The sequence below is a fragment of the Passer montanus genome, unplaced genomic scaffold (assembly GCF_014805655.1).
Source record: "Passer montanus isolate IOZ18808 unplaced genomic scaffold, ASM1480565v1 scaffold1, whole genome shotgun sequence".
NCBI lineage: Eukaryota > Metazoa > Chordata > Aves > Passeriformes > Passeridae > Passer > Passer montanus.
In genome coordinates this window covers 21,813,765-21,837,408 of record NW_024356504.1, presented here as the reverse complement: position 1 = coordinate 21,837,408, position 23,644 = coordinate 21,813,765, and the positions used below count along the sequence as shown (strand labels likewise).

At 39.4% G+C, this 23,644-nt stretch overlaps 1 protein-coding gene across 2 annotated transcripts in view; it reads left to right on the top strand.

The window, feature by feature from the left end:
* The first annotated feature begins 8,247 nt into the window (after positions 1-8,247).
* NCKAP5 (NCK associated protein 5) overlaps positions 8,248-23,644 on the top strand; it is a 354,162-nt gene continuing 338,765 nt past the window's right edge. For both annotated transcript variants that reach the window (XM_039700287.1, XM_039700277.1), the window contains exons 1-2: positions 8,248-8,650; positions 9,413-9,528. The gene's annotated coding sequence lies outside the window, so the exon portion shown is untranslated. The remainder of the gene's footprint in view (positions 8,651-9,412; positions 9,529-23,644) is intronic.

Here is a 23,644-nt window from a genome sequence, read left to right as displayed (position 1 = left end):
GTTCATTTACCTGTGGCAACACACAAACAATACTAATAACACCCACTCATATTGAGTGAGATACACTTCTGCATGCTGAGAACTGCTGTAATCTGTAATTTTGGAGGGATAAGGAAAGAAGAACAAGGCAGGGCAGATGTCAGAGAAGCCCTTCCAGGTGTCTGCCATGAGTGACCTCTGGTCAACACACAAGACTTGACCCAAATCATTCAGCAAAGCAACCTAGAACATAAAGTAGAGCAAGAATATGAGTTAAAATTGTAAAGGCTTCAAATTTTCAGGATATTCCAAATATTGTAAGCAAGTGATTCCAGCTAGTAGCAGCTAATCCCTGTTATTAATACAAGTATACCCGTGACTAAGTGCATGGCACTTGGGCTTTGAAAACGGGCTGGGTTGCTCACCTGAATTGCTAAGATTGTTTGAAATCCAGGGAATGTGGAGCAGACCCCAGCAGTGCTGGTCAGTGTGCGCTTGGGTTTTTGCTCCTTTGCAGGCAAAGGCCAGTGAAGTGGCCTGAGCCTTAGCCCTTCATTTATCAAAAAGAAAGGGTGAGTCTTGCTTCATGCTCCCACAGACAATTTCAAAGGTGGTACTCAACCTCAGAGTGACTTTTATTCTTTCAGTTAAGAATGGTGTTTTAGGATGAATCAAATGAGCTCACACCACGAGTAGGAAAGCCTTTTCAGGTTGTGACTTACACTGTGAAGATGAAGAATTTTCCTGCCTTTTTCTGAAAGCAAAATGAACCCTTTTAATACTTCTGTGGTTGTAGGGCAGTGTCGTGTGGAGATGCTCAGTTGGCTCTGAACCTGCTCCTGGGCTGGGGCAGGACTGCAACACTCCCTCAGGCCTCTGCCAAGGGTATTTCCTGGGCTGGCCTTCATGCGGGGAACTAACGTGGCCAAGTTGCTTTCCAGAACCAAAGTAACTTTATTTTAAGCTGCTTCAGATGTCTCTGCAAAGAATTGCACAGCCCTGTGTGAATTCACCCAGCACCACTGCCATGCACTTTCCACAGCCACATATGTTGGAACAAGGGGAATGGAAAATGCAGCTACATTGGCCTGCTGGTATGCTACAAGAATTTATCATGTTCAGTTCCAGATGAGCAAAAATTTGTCACAGATCTATTGTTTTCTGTTAGTCATGTTTGTGTTTATTCTGACATTGCTGAGCCAAAGTTGGATCATGGGATTAAGCTAAACAGGGACAGACATATATGCAGGGACCCGTTGAAGGATTTGAGAAAAGTTCCATGTAAAAAGAGACAAAAAGTTGGACAGTTATTTTATTTAGATCTGATTCACATGGAAGTCAGCATCATCTGATTTTATTTCACTATTGGGGTTGTTTCTTTTAACCATGAATTCCCATTAAAACAGCTCGTTGACAACAAAATTAGTCAGTCATTTAATTTTAATGTGTGGCATTAAGTAAGCTGGGTGGCAAATTGTCTTCTCAAACAGATTGACTTATTTTACCTGTGGGAAAGGAACAGCTGAACAGCTAGGAGGGAAATCTGCCAGTTCAGAAAATTTATTGTAACTTCCTCAGCAGAGACGAAATTGTTTGGTTTTGAATGCTAGTTTGCTTTTGATGTTTTAATCTAACTGAAGTCTTTGTCATACCATTTGAAATTATCCTCGGGGTTTGAAGCTATCATTGGAACTTCCAAAAGTAATTGATACTTATTCTGTGTTGTTCACTGTGTTTATATGACTACAAGATGAGCTTTTCCTCTCTTTATAGCGTGCAATAAAATCTTCAGCACTGTAGTAGAGAAGGCAGTGTGTTAAACCAGAACAGCTTTTTTTTTATATATACATGTCCCTTTCTATCAGAGGAACTGTGTGGCATTAAGTAAGCTGGGTGGCAAATTGTCTTCTCAAACAGATTGACTTATTTTACCTGTGGGAAAGGAACAGCTGAACAGCTAGGAGGGAAATCTGCCAGTTCAGAAAATTTATTGTAACTTCCTCAGCAGAGACGAAATTGTTTGGTTTTGAATGCTAGTTTGCTTTTGATGTTTTAATCTAACTGAAGTCTTTGTCATACCATTTGAAATTATCCTCGGGGTTTGAAGCTATCATTGGAACTTCCAAAAGTAATTGATACTTATTCTGTGTTGTTCACTGTGTTTATATGACTACAAGATGAGCTTTTCCTCTCTTTATAGCGTGCAATAAAATCTTCAGCACTGTAGTAGAGAAGGCAGTGTGGTAAACCAGAACAGCTTTTTTTTATATACCTGTCCCTTTCTGTTAGAGGAATAGGATGGAGGCTTTTTTCTTTTTGCAGGAAGACTCAGAAAACTTTCTCCTCACAAAAATAATTTTGTGCTTTTCCATCATCTTTTTCACAGAGACACTTGGCCTCTTGTCCTGAAAATTGTCTTGCTAGCTGTTATTAGTTGTAATCACAGCATACTGTTGAAAACCCAGTGTGTGTGCTGTTTATTAGTACAGCTTTCTACAACCCAGGATTTTTTCCAGAGGAGAGCTGAGAGGCCTGAGGACTTGTACTGAGTTACTTTTGGGTAAGATTTCATGGTATTGTCCAGAGCTTACTGACAGTGCTTGGAGCAGTAATTCCTAGACTTTAATCTGTTGGTGTCTTTTCTTGGCCTTTAAGCAAGTTACTTAACCCTTGAACATTTTACCTGTGACATGGAACAACTTTCTGCAAATTTTATAGGTGTTAAGAGACCAGAATACTGAAAATGCATTTCAGATCACTTCTTCTTGATAACAGTCATTCATTAAAACGAGATGGTTTTTATCAATTTATGTTGTGTGTCATAGCATGGAATTATATGGTATTAAAACCAGGCATGTTGTTACAGCTCTCATTTACTATGTCATCTGCTGGAAGCAATTCTTGCCTGCCCTGCTTTGGAGATGAAATGGAAAGACCCAAAGACAACTTTAAGTTATAGTAACAAATCTCAGAATGGTTTGGGACTGTTTTTTTCTTACTTCCTTTAGGACAGGATGGTGCTGAGTGTCAGTTATCCAGTTATCAGTCTGGGTATGTGTGGCCTGGTGTGGTTGGAGCCCATGGTGACACTGATGTATTGTTTCCACAGGCATAATTTTGGCCACTAGAACTGATTAACAGCACGTGTGTGTGTGTGTGTGTGTGTTTGGGAAATGGTGGGTAATAGGACAGATCATCTTGTTATTAGATCCTCATCAAGCCATTAATGGAACACACGAAGGGAGATGGCAGGGAAGATTTGTTCCCTTCTCTCTCTGTGGCAGGGGCAGGAATTTGCCTTTTTGTGTATTTTCTCTTTTCTGGTGAGTGCAGAAATAAGAGTAGTTGTACCCCATGGAAGGAGCTTCAGATGGTAAGCACAAGAGCAAAGAGTAAAACCCTGCCAGGGGAAAATGTAGCCTGTCCAAATCCGTTCATTACTTATTTTCCCTCTACAAGCAGCAGTACATAGGAAAAAAGGAGAGACATATTATCATTTAGAGTGAAAAGGTGGAGGTGGCTTACAAATGGCTGAGAGGCAGATGACAGCTTTCGATTTTTGTGGTATCCCTGTGAGAACTTCTTTTTAATAATGTGCTATCACATTAGGTGTTAGTAGTGCCATGTGTTCATTTATTTGAGGGAATTACTCAGAACTGCTCATTACATTGTGGATTTGCATAATATGTTTAAAGACAATTTAAATAAAATTTATTTCAGATTTATGGAATTTTCTCTGAAGAAAATATCAGATTATTGTGTTACCTCCATGCCACACAGTGTAAGGCTAAACCTGCCTGCCAGATTCTTATCTCCATCTGGTGTGTGCACATGGGAGGACAGTTTATAATGCCATCTGAAATAAATAAATTGTATTTCTTATTTGATCTGAATACTGTCTCTTGTACAAAGCAGGAGCTATGAAATCCAGGAAATCCTATGAGTAAGAGAAGAAGAATGCTGTTCTAGTGTTTGCTTTTAGTTTAGGAAGACTGAATGTTGGTGTGTTAGGTGTCAGAATGAAGCAGGACAAGGTTAAGGATGGAGTCAAGAGCGCAGGGCTGTAGGGCTGGCAATCTCTGGGCAAAAATCTCTGCTCTGACATGCACAGAAATGTGGCTGATTGCTCCCATCCCACGGCCAGTTCATTGATTAAAGGGGCGAATGGGCTTCCGTCCAGGAGTGCAGCAGGAAAACAAACAGCTAGGCTGGAAAACAAGACTATTTAACCATCTGAAAGAGCATGGGGCCATCCCAGCTGCTGCAGAACCTGTCACGACTTGGCTGCCAAGAAGCCAGATGCTTGCATCGGAGGAATGTGTGTTTCACAAGGCAGTACCTCTGCTGCTGACACACAGCGACATGTCCGAGGAGGCAGCAGCAGAGTGCAAATTAGTCAGCCTTGCCATTAGCTGCCAGCCCTGCTGGATCACTGACACCTGTACAAATACATGCTTTCATCAGAAATAGATTATGGGAATAACCTTCTCCTCCTAATAGAGACCACTTTCAATATCCAGCAGGGGACCCCGGTCCATATGTGAAGTTAAACACTGCAGAACTGATTTAATGAGAGGATCCACTGGAATCTGAATTTTCAGAGGCTTACTCCTGTGATTAAGGATATACAAAAGACCTTCAACATACATTGGTTTTGGGCCTGCTCCAGAATCCACTAATGCCATTGATTTCAATTAATTCTGGATAAGGTCAATGGTGGTTGAATCAATTGTTTGATTCCAGAAACAACAGGAAAGGCAAAGAAGGAGTAATGACTCAAACCTATGGAATTAAGGAGAGCCAGTCCTATGTACTTATATTTTGTCATCATATTTACAATAATTCTGAGATTTCTGAGTTCCCTTGTAATTCAAAAATTCAGTTCCTGCATACTGATTCCAGTTTCAAGTGGCAAACACTCAAAACAAACTTTTTATGATTTGCTTAATATCATCTTTTACAATGAGGCAATTTGTAGTGAAAGGCAATGTCCTTTAAAGACATCCCATCAATTTTCTCCAATGAATGCTTTTCATAGAATTCTACTGAAGCAAAAATTATGGAACTGAAAAAGATTTAGAAATTGATTGCAAATCACTGCTGTGGCAGGAGCAATCATATATGCTCATTTTAGCTCTCAGCTCATCTGAAAAGGCTAGATTAAACATTTCATTTTAGACTTTCCTTTTCCTATGTGTCAGAATTGCGTGTCAAGGCTTCATCCTGACACTTATGGACAGGATTTCCCATAGTGTGGGACGTGAGAGTAAATGTTTCCCTTATAAGATGCTCTTCCAGGAGGTAGAATATCGTATTTTTTAGCTGCAGGAGTGACAGGGGCTGAGCAGGATGTGGGTTGTTACAGAAGCTGTCTGGGAGCTCTTGGAGAGGGCAGCATGGCAGTGCCAGGCATGGAGAGCACAACTGGTAAGGACAAAGCAGACTGATGATATCCCCAAGGTGCAGAATGGCAGAATGTGGCAGAATGTATCAGAATGGCCCATCTGAACACAGTTACTGTTGTTATACGTTATTTGCTGCTTTCTCTGAAGTTTAAATTCATAAATGTGACAGAAGAGAGAGCTATTGTTTGTTCCAGCAGCAAAACCTGCCTTTGCTAAGGACCTTTTCTCTATTCTTGACATGTAGGGGAGGTAAAATGCTTTGAAAAATCACCTAGCAAGGTTAAAAATCAAATTATCATTGTGATCAAAACCTTATCAGCCAATCGAACCGCTTCAACTGAAGGCCAGTTTTTGACAGTGAGTATCTGAGGAGATTCATATGCTGCCCTCACACCCTTCCTTTCATTCTCTCCACTTTTTTCAACTTGTCTGTTGTTTATCTGCTTGGCCAGCTACCCCAGGAAGGTGTTTACTGTATTAACTTGTGATACCTCACATCCTTGTAGGTACATGTTTTGTAAGACGTACTTACCTGTGTTGGTACAAGTGAGCATAATAGTAATTTTCAAATAACGTTTTCCTCTTCAGTACTCTGAAGAAATTTCCATGGTATTTTAGGAACCAGCTCAATACTTCCAACCATGTACAACTCCAAAGAAAAGAAATTCTGCAGCCTACAATTTGTTTAACTTTTTTTTTTTTTTTATTTGTGCTCCAGTAATCTAAGTATTTACTGTGAAATAAAAATATAGCAGTTTAGGATTTTATATTCTATCATATTACAATCTGTTGGGATTTTAACATCCTGCAATTTTGCCCTAGACTAAACTGCTCTTCAGCCTGTCAGCTTGTCTGTCCTTGCCCCAGCAGTAGTTAGAGAGTAAAACAAGGTTTTACATGGGCTGGTTGTAAGAGCAAGAACATCACAAGTTCAGGGGTTTTGGCATGTTTCAGTAAATTGCAATTTAGGTGACTCAATCCCAGCCAACTACTGCATTTTCCAAGAAGATACCCTTGTTTTGGATTCTTCAGTGAGGAGGAACTTTTTAAGTTAATAACAAAGTAGAGTCAAATGTGGATAATAAACCTGAAGTAGCATGGATTTTGTGTTAGTATGAGACATGGGGTCTTTAAGAGATCCTGGCTGTACTGTTACAGGTTAATTGTCAAGCTTTCCTAATATTTGTGTGTACTTAGAGCACCTTGTAATGTCTCATCTTACCTGTCTGCTCGTTAGAAATGAGGAAGTATGAAGCTGAATTGTTTCCTCAGATACAAGAATCACATCAGGCCAGGAGCAATGACTGCCGCTCATGATTTTGACTTCATCTTTTCACTCAACCTGCAGCTAGTCAAGGACTGAATTCTGCTGTTAATTTTGTTCTACCAAAAGTCATGGCATTCCTGCCAAAAATAAGTTGTATCTGCACAGCCAGCAGCTATATCTTATGACTTAGAATAGAAATTAGATGGATAAGTGCACTGACAGAGTGAGCTAATGGCCACTCCCTTAATAAGTGCTGTAATTTGAAGAATGCAAAATCTGTTTGTCCACCCTCATGGCAATTCTCCTCTTGGGAAGAGTAACTCACTGGTTAAACCCAGAAATCTCAGTACTTGTTTTGTTGTGCACTTCTTTTTGCAATAACCACACTTCTGAAAAAGTAAAAAAATTGCTTTCAGGAACTCAAGTCACTGTCTGCAATTCTGCCTGACCAGAGACCTGTAAGCCGTGTGTGTGCTGTCCTGGTCCTGCTCACTCAGGTGTGCTTAGCCTGGAAATGCATTAACATACCCTAGGAAATTAAGTGCTAAATTTTGCTAAATAATATAAATTCTGCAATTTTCCTTAAGGCTCATCCTTTTTATTTCATCAGGCAGTCGGTTTTTTCAATTCAATTAGTGGTTTCCTTCTTTTATGACTCTACACTCTCTTCCTTTCTTCTACATGTGTTTGTCTGCATTAGTGTCTCAGAGAAAACTAGCTTGGTCATCAAGAGAGCTTCAATGTAACCTTCAATGTGTTTGAAATTTTATAACTACTTCTAACAGCAGGAGAAAAAATTATTTTCATCCTTTGTCTTAGAAAACTCACTATTAATCTGTGACAGATTTAAGCAAAATCTAACTCTTCTGCTGATCTTATGGGCTTGTTTCTCATGGAAAAATCTGAAGCCTTCTGGAGCTGTGTATCCAAGCACAGGGCCTTGTTCATGTTTGCTTAAACGGCCCTTGTGAAGCTAGAACTAAAGCTCTATGGTTTGAAGTGGATCTAATTCAATATTATGTGTAAGTACTTATTACTCCCATAGCCCACTTCATCCTCACAGTATTTTGAAGGCTTCCTGGATCAGACTGGCAAGCTCTTAATGAGAAAGATACCTTGCTGAGTGTAACAGAAGAGGAACACAGCCCCATGTGTTTGAGCCAGGGAGGTAAATATAACCCAGAGTTACACAGTGTGGTGTTTCTCATGTGCTACAGGCTGATTAGCCACAGGAATAAATGCAGGGGATTTACAAAAGATCTCCATCAAATGTACAAACTTATATTTTAGAGGCAGCAAGTGGCAGAGGTAGTAATTGCCTGGATGAGCAGTTGCAGTGAACTCAGCCCCACAGTGCCAGCAGGGTATTGCTGCCACTCAGGGCAAACACCAAGAAAACCAGGCACTCTGTTATTAAGGTCACACAAATGTTTTTAATGGCACTCTTTCAGGCTAAAAGCAGGATTTCAGATGCAGCTGACTGCTCTTGTTCAGGTGTGTAATTGCATCTAGCCTGATTTACAGCAACTGAGGATCTGACCCAAGATTGGTTTTCTCTCTGTAAATACAGGGCAGAATTTGGGTTGAGGCTTTTATGTGTAGCAATTAAAAAAGCAGTGAAAACTTGGCTTCCGCTCATCCCTGAGCTCAAGTTTCGCTTGTTTTGCTGTTTGTGGAACAGTTTAGGGTGTTTAGATGTGAGTGGCCAGGTGTTTCCAATACTGAACCCCTTCGTGTGGAAACGTGCACAGATAAGAGAGCTCAGTCTGTCACAAGCCTTGCTGGTGCTCTTTCAGCGTTTGAAGTTCTGACTTGAAAGGACTGACTTCTGAGAAATCGAGGCACAGAGTCCCAGCCCCTCTCTTTCAGCAGGAACTCTGTGACAGACATTCACATTAGGAGCTGGACTAGTTCTCCAGTGAGTAGCCCGTGGGAGCTGAGTGTGTGTTTGAGCTCCACAGCGCTCCTTAGGCTTGGACCTCCCCTCCTGGAAGGAAAGGTCAGTATTTATGCCCCTAGCACCTTGTGAATAACTATATTTGATGCTGCTTCTTGCCTTCTTGTATCTTCATCTTTGGAAAGTAAGAGGATTTTCTTCAAAGTGCATTGTTACTGAAGTTGAGCTGTCTTAAGTCTTGCAAAGATCTTAGTAATTCTGTAACTTTTCAAATTTGGGGTGAGTTGAAACTTTAATTTCAACCTGCTAAAGTCCTCTGCTCTGTGCTTTAAAATTCAGGCAGCTTTTCACCCCTATTGTTAAATAAACAAAAGAATTAGGATAATTCAGTGAAAAAGGCAGTCAAAGTGAAATTGTGAAAAAAGCAGCGCTGGTGGCTTTTTTTTTTTTTTTTCTCCCTGTGCTCTTCACGTGGTGAAGCTGTTTAAGTCTTTCTTACTTTTCTGCTTTCCCAGCAAACACTGTTTATTCATTCTAGAAAAACATCAGTTGGGTAAACAGAAGTATTTATATATGTAGCACTGCAACTCCTACTAAGATGCAAATTGTGCTGCAGGGAAGATAGTTTGGGCTTTTCTTTCCTCCTCGCTTTTCTTTTTTGACAGTCAGTTAATAAAGACTCAACAATAAGCAGCTGCCTGTGATGTCATTTGGGACTTTGTCCACAGAGCTTGTATTTACAAGTACTGAGCAACTACATAGCAGCAGCAAACCCAACTATCAGCAAACTTCATGTCTGCTGCTACTGAAGGACTTTGGTGCTGCGCAGGGTGTAGAAAGCTAACTCTGTTCTTCTAACCACAGACTTTTAAAGCTTGGTAAATAAACACTGGATAAACTCAAGAGAATTTCTGGACTGCAAAGACTTCTTACGGTTCTGAGTTCTCCAGGGCTGGCATGTTTTGACTGAACTGCTGCAAGTAAGGCTTTTAGTGTTTTTATCATCTCTCTAAAGCTTATTTTCTCTATGAGTGTGTCAGCATTGCTATTTGTAGTTTTGTTTTAATTAAAAGAGTGGCAAGTATGTAGTTGTTAGGAGTAATTACAGCCATGCATCTGACTGCGGTTCAGGACAAATGAAAACTTCATTCTGGCTTTTGTTTGTATGAGATTGCACTGAAGTGCCTCTCTCTTAATTTAAGTGATGAAACTTTAAGATTCTTAAAAGTCTTTTGAGTGTTGTCATTAGCTGAACAAAACCTGGAAGATTGTTCTCTTATAATTAATTATATTTATTTGAATATTTAAGATTATTTTGAATTTTAATATAAATTCCTTGTAGTTTTTAGTACAGTTGTCTTTAAAAATTATTTTGTTTCTTATGCAGGCATTTATTTCAAATACAACTTGATTATTTTTCACTTTTAGCTCCTGTTCAAGTTCTGGAGGTGTATAAGTTTAAAAGAGAGACTCATACAGTGCTTTGAAATCTGATACCTTTTGGATAGAATGAATTCTCAATTATATGAGAAATTGTAATTTTTGAGTGTTTATGTTAGGAATCACATCGCATCCTGAAATATCAGAGCAAAAAAACTACCATTCTGGTAGCTGCTGTGAAAAAACTTTGTGCTGCCTGCTGTTTGTGGGACACACCTGTGTTTCTGACCAGAGATTAACTAATTTTCAGGACAACTAGCTGTGGTTGGCATGGAATTGTCTGTGTTTGACAGGGGAATAAACTGGTCCATAGATGTGGTTTATTAAAATATAGTTTACCCACTTCAAAAGCTGGTAACAAACCCAGGTCTCTTACTTCTCATTTCAATCTTTCACCAGAAGCCCATTCTAAATTACTGTAATTTCAGTTGTAGAGGCTTTTTCTAGGATGTAACCTAATCACAGTACTGTGTATAAGGAACTTTTATTACTGTTTACCTCTGTTTAATGATCTGTCTTTGTGAGGACAAAGCACATTTCTGAGGATTGAAATCAGAAAATTATGATTGGCAAGTGTGTGAGGGTAAGTCAGTGCAAATTAATCAGAGAGGAATTGAAGGATTCCTTGTGAATTTTCACTATTCATTTTGGTTTCTTTTCCTTGCTACCGACTTGATTTACAAGGCCTCTCAGTCCCATCCAGCAACAGACTTTTTGGGGCTTCTTATTAAGGTCAGAGGGGCAACAACTGCAGATGCCCCTCTCAAGTGACCCTGTTTCTACAACAGATCAAAACTGTCCAGCTCTTCTTTTTTGATCCTATAATATGGCTTGGCATGTCGAGATACTGTGCAATTCAGGAGCTGTTGTTCTGCCTTTGCAATGGAAGCATATTCTCCTGGGGGGTGGAGGGAACCAACCTAAATTTAGCTCTGCATTAATACCATGGGAATGGCAAAGGCTTTGGTGTTTCAAATGGGTGTGTAAATAAGAGCATATTTTTATTCCTCAGGTGTTCATCCTCATTTTTCAGAAATAATATTAAAAAAAGTTTATATACTCTTTAAAAGATGTTTTTGAGCTCAGAAACTTCTACCAAATGCAGGAGTGAAGAGCAGAGAGTTGATAGAGCCTTTGCTTTGGGGAGATGGAATGGGTTTGATCCCTATCAGTGATCCTGAGAGCAAGTCTTTCCTTTCCTCTGTAACCTTGTGGCCAGTAAAGATGATCTACTGTTGTGAACTCACAATTTACACTTGCAAAGTTTACTTGATATTATTAGCAAATATACAAAGAGATTGTATAGATCTCTTTGTATATTTGTAGAGATTGTATATATGCAAAGTTTACAAAGATATTGTTGGCAAATAAAAAGTCCTTGAAATCTTCAAAATAATTAGCACAAAGTGAGAATAAAAGTCCTTACTCAGGTTCCGCTTATTTTTCTCACTTTACTTTTAAATGCAAATTTTAATCTGAAAAACGTGAATTTTACTGCTTTTAAAGAAAACTTAATGGGTTCCTATGGTAGTGTTTTTCGTACATGAATTGTGTATAAGTGTTTAATGGGCTTAGATTTATGAAACTAGAAATCCTGCCCCAGTAAATGCAAAGCAGGAGGTTACAGTTCCACTTTAGTCATGAGCTAATCTTCAGCTAATTCCCTTAAAAGCAGAAGCAGACACTCCAAACCTGATGAGCCTGTGGGCATCCAATTTTCATTTTCCTCTTTTGCATTTTCCTTCTCACATTTACATTTTCTTTCTTATATACCAATGCAGCAAATTAGGATAGAGATTGAGCTCACTTTTCAGCCAAGGGATCCCCTAGTTGAATTTTTTCCTGAGAAGTCTGCCCGAAGATACAGAGTATAATCTGATAATATTCTGGGATGGCATTAAGAGGGACAATTGCCAAGAGAATGTCAATTCTTTGGGCTTTCTCACCATCTGAAAAGAAATGGAATAAGAGCAGACTCCAGCCTGTAATCATCTGACAAGTGGGATTGGGGCTGGATAAAAGACAGGGAACAAAAGTGTCAGAGGGAATCTCAGCTGGCTGAGGAGCTCAGCACGGTGCAGCCAGGGCCAAATGCAGCAGGATTGGATTTGGATGCTCTGCAGCTCGTGTGTGGCTCTGCACGTGTTCAGCTCGTGGCAGGACTGCACTTATGCTGAAGCAAAATTCATGCCAAAGCTGCCAGAATACCTTCAGAAATTAAAGCATGTAATATGGTGTTTTATGACTAAAACAGGATAAATGTACAATGTAAATAGAACATGAGCCATTAACACTTGTAATGCTCTGTTCTGTACTGCCTACTGATACTGCTTGTGCAGCATGCAGGAACCTGAATTACATTAGGTTTCCCCTGATGGTTACATGAATTAGTCATGATGTTTTCAGGATGAAAAGTTAGATAGCTATTATGTGAAAAGCACTGAGAAATCTTTTTTGTGCCCATTGCTTGGCATTCAGGTGGATCAGATAAACGGGGTTTGTACAGTGGCAATGGCTTCTGGCAACGGGCTGTGACATTGCCTATGGGCTATGAATGATGCAGACCCTGAAAAGCAGGCTGGATTATAAAGCAGTGGATAAAAATTATGTTGCTGAAATATGGTCTATTAATATTGACACACAGCTAGAACAAATGCCACTGTTAAACTGCATGTTTGATAAGCTTTCCACAGGACAACCCTGTTTGTTTTCAGAGCCAAACCAGCCTTGGATAGTGTGTGCACACAATAGGTCTGGACAGAATCAAATACATGTCACAAGTTGTTTTCTTTGACAATGCTAATTGATTATTATAATTCATCGTTATCTAAATTGTTAAATTCAATACTTTACTGTATCCTTTTGTTTCTTTGTTGCTCAGACATAATGCAAAAAGGAAGAGTTAATTACCACATGCAACAACAGAGGAAAATTTCATTGTCTGCTTCACTTTGATTGAAGCTGTATTGAATCACCACTGTGGATTTTTAGCAATGGTGGAGAAAAGAAGGAAGCAGGAATTCTTTTGCAGTGAAGTTACTTTTGGTGGTAGTTAACATTTGTGTTTCAAACGGCATCCTTTTGGCAGCTGGGCTGTGTTATGCTTGTTTTGCCTGAACTAAATATTACCTAATTGTGCAAACTGAAATCACATGTGTGCATCAGTCCTGTGGGGAAGCAGTGGCAATCCTTGAGGAGCACAGCACAACTTGACACAAGCAGAAGGATTGTTTCTAAAATTACTTACTCCTCTAGATATGAGCACTTGGCTCGTTTCTTCAGTGCTCTGTTGATGGCCAGAGCTGCATCTGGTGGGTGAAAAGAAGTAATGCTCTCCTCAAGGGAATTCTGGAGAGATTAAGTGATGACTTAATTTATGCAAAGTCCTAAAACTCTGATCTATTCTATCTTCTAAGATTTGACTGCTGTAAAATGTAGGCTCTTTTCTGCTGCTCTGAAATGATCTGACAAGATGGTACATTGTGGTAAGATTTTGGGGGGTTATTTTGCCAGTAGAGGGCCGTGTTAAACTGGATAAAATACCTCCCTCCTGGACTCACATTTTCAGTGAGGAACAGCTTAGAGCATATGGTTGTTTTCAACAGCAAAATGAGTAAATAATTAGATCTTTTAGAAGCTATTGAATGATTAATTATTTCAAATCAGAATCACATCACTTTTACAGTGCAACGCAGTTCTGTGTCAGTCTAATCAGACTGAATTCTGGCCTTTAAAATACATCACACCTACCTGTTTATTCTGAATTGTTCAAGGTTGATAGATAGAGCCCTAATAAGTCATTAAGCTGACGTGATATACAGCAGCAGCATGTGCTTTTGCTATAATGACACAAATGAGAAAAGAATTGTTTTTCAGAGGTACAATCACGTTTGTTTTTGATGTGGACTATAAACTAGAACTCATTATTCAGGCTCTAGTGCTGCAGGAGTTGACCTTTGGCAAAATATTTTGTTATCCTTATTGTTTTTATACAGGCCTTTTGTGAACTCTGCTCAGCTCTCATTTTGCTGATTGCATTTAAAGTCATTTATTGCACAGTGTTTGCCCTTCTAGCAGATGTTAAAGGATTCCCTGCCTCCCCCTTAAAGGCTACTCCTCCACAGCATCTAATTATAACTTACACAAAAGATTAACAGATGTTATAATTGTCTTTACTCATTGATTAAATAGTTTCTGCATGATTTGCTCTCTCTTCCTCTCATTGCTGATTTGTGAGGTCTTTCTGGATGAGTCTCATGCATCTGCAATTTGTTAACAGTGCTGTCTTCAGTTTTTAACTTTTTGTGTTTGTGGTTCAGTTGGAGAAAGTTATTGCTGATCTGCTGGACAATGTGACAGAAATGTGTTAAAACCAGGGGCATGAATACTTGCTTTGCACACATTCCTGTTCTTCCTCTTCCTTTTAACCACTCCATCTAAAATATATGTAAAATGCAGACTCGTTTTAATGGATTTAAACTGGAGGCTGGAGGGGTAAATGCTGAGTTGCTTAGCAGTGGTTTTGTCCCTATATTTCAGTTGCCACTTGCAGAGGAAATTAGTGGCTGAGAAAATCAGTTTAAGAAGAAAATTCCTAGGAGGAAATTTCTAGTAAGACTTTTCTTGTAGGACCATTAGAAAACTGTGGGTTTTTTTTAATGAGGTTCTAATGAGGTTTATCTCTCTCACCTTTTCACAAAATTAAGATTACTTTGTTATTGAGCTAATTAATCTCATCTGTGTTTTGTTCCTGTATTGAAGTGGGGGCTCTGTTCTTGGATGGATCCATAGTCCTTCCCCTACAGCACAACAGTGCCAAGTTAGCAACTGTTGTTTTATGTTCTTATAAATCTTACAGCATCTTGAACAGGGCCAGACCAAACAATGTTCCTTTTCAGAGGGGTGAAACATCTTGCACATGTATTTAAACTGCTGGGGATTGATTCTACCAAAGTGTCCTTCCGTGTCTGGGTTCTGTACCAGGTTCTCCTACTTTCCTTCATTAACACAGATGTGAATAAATGATAAGTCCACAAAAGCTTCCGTGATAGTCTTGGGAAGTCTCTCAGTTCTATGGAGCTGCATCTGCCCCAAGGCCTAAGCCTGAAGGGCTCTGACTTGCTTTGCTCCAAACTGGTGTAGCAAGAAAGAAAATGAATGGAAAATATTTTGTCACATGTTCTCAGACAAAATCTCTGAATGAGTCAAAGAGAAACAGGTTAAAGGCTTGAGGCTTGACTTATGGGCTTGGTTATTCAAAAGCCATAAAGTATTGTGATGTTTCCCCAGCCCATCCCCCAAATCCTCCTCAAACACAAAGCTGTTTCCTTGATTCCTAGCCAGAGAACCACCTCTTTTTGAAGTTGGGCTCACCTTCTCTGGCCAAAAATATTTTGGCATTTTTTACTACCAAAAATATTTGAGTTCTCTCTGGATGTCTGGGAATATTGATTTAATTCATGTTGTCTCATGCATATGTGGGACACCCTGTATGATTCTACTTTATGGGTGCTGTGTATATTCTCCTCTTTACAGCGAACACCATACATGGTGCTGGCTGTGAGATTTTGATAGAGAACCTACAGCACTTTAGGTTTTTATTTGGCTTTTAATGTTGGTACCTAACATATAATTCCTGAGTTTTAATAGTGTGATTGATAAACTTTGCAATGCACAAGTGTTTGTCAAGAGACTCAAAACTGCTGTAGTAACAGAGGTGCTTTTTTGTGAGATTAGCAAAGAGTACTGTATTCCTCCTTGTCTTTAAATGATATCTCAGGGCCCCTGAATACTTTGAATTTATGAGCTGGGGGATGAGATTGTAGATTCGTAATAAGAAAATTCCAGGGTGCCAACTGTGCTTGCAAAGTGTATTTTAATCATATAGACACCTGTCCACTACCCACTTGTAATATTTCTTAGAGGTCACTGAGCAGCCAGCTGATGGAAATCACTTTTATTCCATAATGACCTTATCTGAGTTTGAAACACTAATCCAGAGGTAAAATGCTAAAATCCTAATTATTAATAATCAAACCTAATTCCCATATTATGCTGGAGGTAAAAGGCCCAGGTTCTTATTACAGTTACATATGATAAAAAATTTAGAAAATACTAAAAGTTCAGCCAAGTAATTAAGGATTTTAAATACCTGCTGCTATAAAGGAAAGCATTAAAATGAAACCTGGTGTAACATTTTAATAAACAGCTGTTATGTCACTGCCTGTTAGCTCTAACTTTTGAGACCAAGATCTTCATCTGAATTTTGAGGTTACACCGGTAAATGAAAGAGAGCATCAAAAGACTGACAAGGGTAGCACAATCTACAAGGTCTCAAGTTGACCATTCTCCTTGTCTCTCTGCTTGACAATCTGCAGACTTGTCTGGGATTTAATGATGTTCTTTCCTAAAACTAGTAAATTCCTTCCCTTAAGCTGCAATTCTGTCCTGGTGTTATTGATTGGGAATACATCCTGATGTTCATGGCAAACCAGTTCTGTCATTTATTGTTACCAATTTGTCTTTAATCAAGGGAATTGCTTTTCTGTTTGATTACCAGAAAATTCTCCTGTCCCAAGAAAAAGCTTTCATAAGACATTGCCAAGAATTTATCACTTAGATGATAGTTTTGGCTGTTTTGTCTGCAGAACTGGGAACAGAATGGTTTGTGAGGTACAGAGTGCACCACAAACCCTAGGCAGGGTTTTCCTTGCTCCTGGCAGGGAGCAAATCTTACTGATGAGTCCTGTCTCCCCAGAACAACACTGAAATCTCACTTTTACCCACTGGCTGTTGTCTGTGTGAAAGCAAGTTATGCTTCACCTGTTTTACTTATTCCCCTTTACCTGAATTCTAGCTTTGGATCCTATGTGTCACGGAGGATTCTGAGCTTGGATGCAGAGTTCAAGAGTTTGTAGCTCTGGGAAGCATAACTGAGACCCCTCCTGAGGTCTCTGACTGAACCAGCCCCAGCTGAGGGTGGATCCCTTTAGCTCCTGCCCTGCTCACCTTGGATGTGGTGGCTCAGCCTGCTGTGAGGCAAAGCAGAGGTGGAGATTTTACTCTCAGAATCCTCATCCAAGAAGAGGGGAAGGATGTGAAACTTTCTGTATGTTTAGGGAACACCTTTAGGCAAGAAGTCCCATGAAGGCCCCACCTGGCTTCTTTTTTTTTTTCCTTCCCTTTCCTGGAGTCCCACTCAGAGTTTCTCTTCTTTCCAATAGCTGCAGGTAATATTACTGTGAGCCAACAAGGGAAATCAAAGGTGAACAACACTAAAGGCTGCAGCAACCTGCTTAATTCCCCCACTATTAAAGAAAAATATGGGCCTGCCCTAATTATTATTTTTTAATGCTGCTTTAATGCTTCCTAGTTTCCCCTGCAGGGAAGATGGGTTTAAATCTGGGGAGGGAGTAGAGGATATCTGTCTCACCTACGAAGCTGCTTTTGGTGGCAGAATCTTTTCTTTGTTGGCTTTAATTCAGTTCTAGCTGAATTTCTCCCATCAAATTAATTTTGACAGAACAGCAAAGACGTGAATGAAAACTGAGTGTCTTCCACTGCACAGAGCAGAGTTTGGAGAGAGGCTAATTCCCCTGTTTGAGTTTATAGTGATGTGCACATCTGGTGGATAGAGAAGAGTAATGACACAGAGAAGCAGCACTAATAGAAAGTTTCACTATTAAAGTCTTTGACAAAGAGGATTTATTCAGTAAATGACACATATATTACTACCTTCACAGGGCAGTGGAGAAACAGAGACAGGAGAAGTCAGTGAATCAACCTAAATCTCCAGCTCAAAATATGGACAAACATTTAGGGTTTACCTGAAATGAACCAAGCAGATATTTTTCTTCCTTGCTTATACTCAGTTTTTTTCTCAATCCACCCTGAATTAATAAACTTTATGTAGAAAAAATGCCAAACTTTTAAAGGTAATATTTAGTCTTCAAATTCACAGTGGATCATTTAGAACATGCAAGTGTACTAACACTTTTCCATACTAATAATACTTTTTATTTCCCAGCTGAATTTTGAGCTAAATAGTAATATTAAATAACTTTGGTTATTGCAAGTCTAGAGAGGTGCATAAACTACACACTTAAAGGCTTTATTTAAATCTTCATAGCTATAATTACAAGAAAGAAGCTAGGTAAAAATTATCCACTTGGAGTCATTACATGAATTCTATAGAAAAAAATGGTGGAAAAAGTCTATGCCAACCCAACTGTTGTTTCTAAAAGCAAGGACATATTTCAGATTTTAGTGAATAACTGATTTACAAATTGCCAATAGTTTTGATTTGGTTGGTGTTCTTTTGTTTCGGTTTTTTTTCTTTTCTTGTTGGACTGTTTTAATTTTGCATTCAAAATGGACAGATGCTTGAGAGAGAGATTAAGGTATCCTAATAGTATAGCTCATTTCTTTCTAATATTTTCTGGATAGTACTGTATCCATAATCCCAGAGTGTTGGATTATTATCTGTGATGGCAGTCTATATTGGTACTGACGTTTCACTTGGTAGAGCTGAGCACAGCTGAGCTAAAGACTGAGAGAATGACATAAAACATAGAAGAGCTACGAACCTTTTAAGTAGGAAATTCATTATTATTTTTTTCATTTACATTTTTATTACATTTCTGGCAGATGGAGAAATTAGAAATCAGTGTGTGACAAACAGTCTTCACACTGAGGAACTGGAATAAACATTGCCAGCAGCTGATGGCATGGGGAGGAAGGATGTAGAAACATTTTTTCAAACACAAAAGCCTTTAATTGTATTTAATGTGGATAAACTACAGCGAAGTACAGAGATGCTGAGAATAAAGGCTTTTCTTCCTCATCAGGGTTGTTGGACATCTTACTTCTGGCAGCATTCTCACTATCAGTGGGGTTTTTTTGTACTTCTTCCTGCCCAATTTTTTCATATGACAAGTGTTTTTTTGATTCTCTGCATTGGATTTCACTTTAAGCAATTTCTTCAGATACTCAGCATCATTTCCCCCTCTTTATTTCTTTTCAGCCTGCTGTCAATAAACCTAATCAATTTCTTGCTGTCCCTAGTGTTAGGATATGTCCCTCAAACTTGTGTGGATGGTCATTCCTTGACATTTTAGTCTCCTCTTTGTCATTGTTTAAAGCTGCTGTGAAGGGACTGGTTATTCATTCCTTACCAAGTCAATACTTTAATCATCTTTTCTGCAATTGTATGAATTCCATAAAGTTTGTCTCTATCCTTTTGGCTCAGGCTGAATTCAGAAATAGAGATGAGATTGTTCTAAAATTGCAGGGGTAAGAGGTGGAGGGCTGCTTGGTATGCCAACACTGTGCAGTGTTCTGTCACCATTAAGAAAATATGCATGAAGACAGAACATCATTCACTTTTAATATTTCCATGATAGTTTTCTTGGCCATAAGCTGAAAGTGGATTTAATCAATGTGTATCAATTCCTTTCAATTTTATGGTCTTGATATCCCACAGTCCTACATGCTCTGCTGTGTAAGAATAAAGTGAACTTATATTGGCTGGTATATCTCCCTGGGGCTTTTCTTTATGTATTCTCATCAGTGTATAGGGAATACATCCCACAAAACTGAAGGTGGTAGAGCTGAGTTGTACTCTGTCACCTTTCTGCTGTGACCATGAAGTACAGACTGCTGAAACATGCATGAGAATTGGAACTGAATTCTTTTAGGCCATCCTTAGGTGATGTTAGGTCAGCTGAAATGTGAGTAAACTTTTAACTTCTGCAAAGGCTGAAAAGGTGGGAAACCAGCTGAAGGATTTCAGTGCCCATCCTTATAGGAGCTAGATTAGTTCTAGAACCTCCAAATTCACTTCTGGTACCCTGTCTCTTGTGTGTCTTGTCTGTAGCAGTGAACAGAGGTGACTGCAGAGTCCAAGAACCTGTATCTGTCTTAACTGTACAGATTTACAGAGCTCTGAAGGCATTTTCACAGAAAAATAAGTAACACATGATTTTTTCCTGATAGAAATATGCATGGTGGTCTCTGTGGCAAGCACCTGGAGCTGCTCAGCTGACTGAGGCTGTGTGTTCTCACTTTGCTCCCTGCTAGTCCATCCCTTCAAACCAGGGGTTCAGGTCTGGTCTGGCTGGAATAGATCAGTACTCTCTTTCCCCTCTTGCTCTTCCCCAGGGTGGACTTTAGTGATGGTGGGTTGGAGGAGATATTTTCGTATTATGCTAATAAAGGAGTGGAGCCCTTTCTCAGCTGCCCCCTTCCCAGGTCATGGAGGGATGACATGCATTTCACTGCACCTTATCTTCCCTTATTTTTCACAGGCCAGAATGGGATTATGAACTTGATTAACCTTCTTTTCTGGGCTGTTATTGAACTAATACCTTCATCATGAGGTTATTGCCTGTAATGTAAGGACAGCCCTTGGCCCACTGGGAGTGTCTGTACAACAAGGTGAAATGTGAGACACTGTGTTACAACCCACAAAGCCTCAGATTCATTAGGAGAAAATTCTGCAGCATAGACACTGACATTTCCCTCTGATGCAAATGACTTTGGTTATCTAAGGATGCACAGAGCTGGGTACTGAACATATTACTAGTAACTAAGGAAACATTTTTGCAATACTTACTTTCTACAGGGAGTTTTCCTTTGAGCCATGTCAACGTTTTGAAGTGTTACCCAGTGCTCTGAGGAGTAAAAGCAGATGTCTGAACATTATGTTAAGATGGTTTAGTAATTCCTCGTATCCATTGAGCTGGATATGAAGATATCACAGTAAATAAATGATCCTTTATGCCTTTAATCTCTGCTGGCAAGGAGGACCAAAAGGAGCTGCATTTATTTGGGATACTATGACCATCACAGACATCATCTCTTTTAGCAATGCAGGTGGAAGGGGTGGAGTGCACACAATGAACTGATGATTTTTAGTGGTCCCTCTGGACTATGATTATAACAGATGGGCAGGCAAAAGAGATGCTGACTGAAATGCATCTGCCTCAGAGAGGGAGGGACCTTTAGGCACATTTCAAAAGCTCCTAGTTCCAAAAACTGAATTGGCAATCCACCATTGCTTGCAACAGAGACCCTGATACAGATCTTACATGTAGGTCTAAAATTCTTGGACTTTCTTGAGTAGTGCCTCGACTTATACTGATAAAAGAAAAATGAGAAGAAAACAAAAATCAAACTGAGCAAAACACAGAGAATTTGACTATGTGTTTTAAATTCTTTCTTCCAGTTAGTTTTCTATCAAACTGATTCCGATGCTGGATTTAATTGCATTTGTTTTTCTGAATATTGGAACATATTATATGAACTGGATCTGAAGAAGATTTATAATTCAACATTTGATGAGATTTTTGTTGAGTCTCTGCTGCCAACCAGCCACTTTACCATGAGAAATAACTAACCTTATTAATGATGTGCTGGGTTAAAGGTTGCATCTAGTCAATGCCAGAGGAGTCTTTATTGGGATATAAATGGGGCATTTGCTTTTGAGCCTTGAAATCACCACATAACCCTGTAGGTCTGTGAACAGTAACAGTGAAATTTCCTCAGGTCCTGGAGTTCAGCTTCTGCAGGTGGGGAACTGACTATTTCTCAGTAAGCTCAGCTGTGATTCCCAGGGGAGAAAATGTGTGTTGAAACCCCCAGAGGCAGCTGCTGATGTGCTCAGAACATGCCTTTTGCAGGTTAACAGCCTTGCATTGCTGAAAGAGGCTCAGTGACTAAGAGAGTCTGCATTTACCACATAATAACCTATTTCAAATATTTTATAATAGTATTTGGTAATAGGTAATATTTAATAATAGGTGGTTAGAAACTGAGCCAAGAAATGGGAGCTTTGGATCTAATGTTTCCTTCAGCCTGAATGGCCTCAGTCATGCTTGGATATCTCTGTCTTGGTTACAGGTCTTACAGTGTTCTGAAGGATTTGATTTCAGTGCAGAAGCTAAGGCTACAGAAACACCATTGTCATAATCTGTTTTTTATTGGTGATAACACTATAATATCTGCTTTTTCTTCCCATGCTGTCATGACTATGGATTCATGCATTCTCTCTGCTTATCTTTCATCATTTTTGTCTTGATAATTTTATTGCATGATATGAATGCTTCATATGTCCCATAAAAGCAAACAGGGAAGGGTAATCCTTTGACCTTTCAACATTCTTTGGTGTAATTTACTGGCGATTCCTCTCCTCCCTGAGGCATGGCCCTGAAATCCTATGATAAAAATGGACAGCCAATCCAAATAGAAAACACTGGAAAGGTTAAAGCTTTGATTATGTTAGTCTATAAATGTTCATAGTCTTCTTTTTTTCTGCCAGAAAGAAAATGAGAGCTGAAAATGGCAACGGATGAATCATGCTTATTACAGAATACGGAAATGATATTGGTTCAACCCGTTCCTGTTAATGCTGAAAGAATATAATCTTGAGCCCTCTCATTTTATGTCACTGCAACCCACCTTATCCTCTTAAATGAATGCATGCATCCATTTAATTAACCTGGTGAGATACTGAGATATAAATCTTTTAAATGCTTCTCATGCAATTCATCTCGACAGCTGTCGTGGTAATAAGATCTTTAATGCCATATTCTTTATTTTCTCATGTATTGAAATTCCTGGTATTATTTTGAGCACAGTGATAGGTTTGCTGGATTTAAGCCCTTAATCTTAACTTGTTTAAATCCTCAGAGCAGTGCTATAGAAAGCTTTACTGGTTGTTTAGTTTGCTGAATAAATGGAAGATTACCTTGCATGAAGAAAGCATAAATATGTTTTGCAAACTGTGGCTGAAACACGGTGGAATTTAGAGCTGGGATGCTTTCTTTCAAATGTTGTATTTCTAGAATATGCTGCCGAGTCTCCGCTTTGCTGGCAAGTGATCACCAGTCAAAAATTGTATGAGACCATCCTATGTGCTCTACTGATTCCCTTCTGAGAGAAGGGTAAGGGCAGGAGAGATCCACAGCATTTGGCTCTTGAATGAGTCAACCCTTTGTAGATTGCCATGAGTCAATGTCATTGTACTTCATTAAAATCACAAAAAGTCACAGAATCTTGGAATAGTTAGGAGATCATCCAGTCCAACACCCTGCCAAGGAAGGGTGAAAGATGAGAAGGTTCTTTGTCTAGCTCTGGCCCTTCTCACACTTCTTTGGGGGGCTACTTTATCATGGCCTGCTATATGATGGGCAGACAGTGGTAGGACAAGGGGGAATGATTTCAAACTAAAAGAAGAGAGATTTGGGTTAGGTTTTAGAAATCCTTTACTCAGAGGATGGTGAGGCACAGGTTGCCTGGATAAATTGTGGATGCCTGATGGTGTTTGAGGCCAGGTTGGATGGGGCTTGAAGCAACTTGGCCTAGTTGGGTGGTATCCCCACCCATGGTGTGAGGGTCAGAACAAGATGATCTTTAAGGTCCATTTCAACCCAAGCCATTCTGTGATTCTATGACTGCTGGAAAGTTTTCAGTCAGGACTATAGGACCACTGGACCAGGGAGTGTTTTGGGTCACAAAATAACTTGCAGGGCACAGTTGACCCTGGGCACTGCCTGTACAGGTCCAATAAACTTTGTAACAGCTTTAGAGATTGTAAGAAAATTGGGGTGTATGAAAATTAATTATTCCACAGGAAAACAGCATCAAAAATAGAGAACT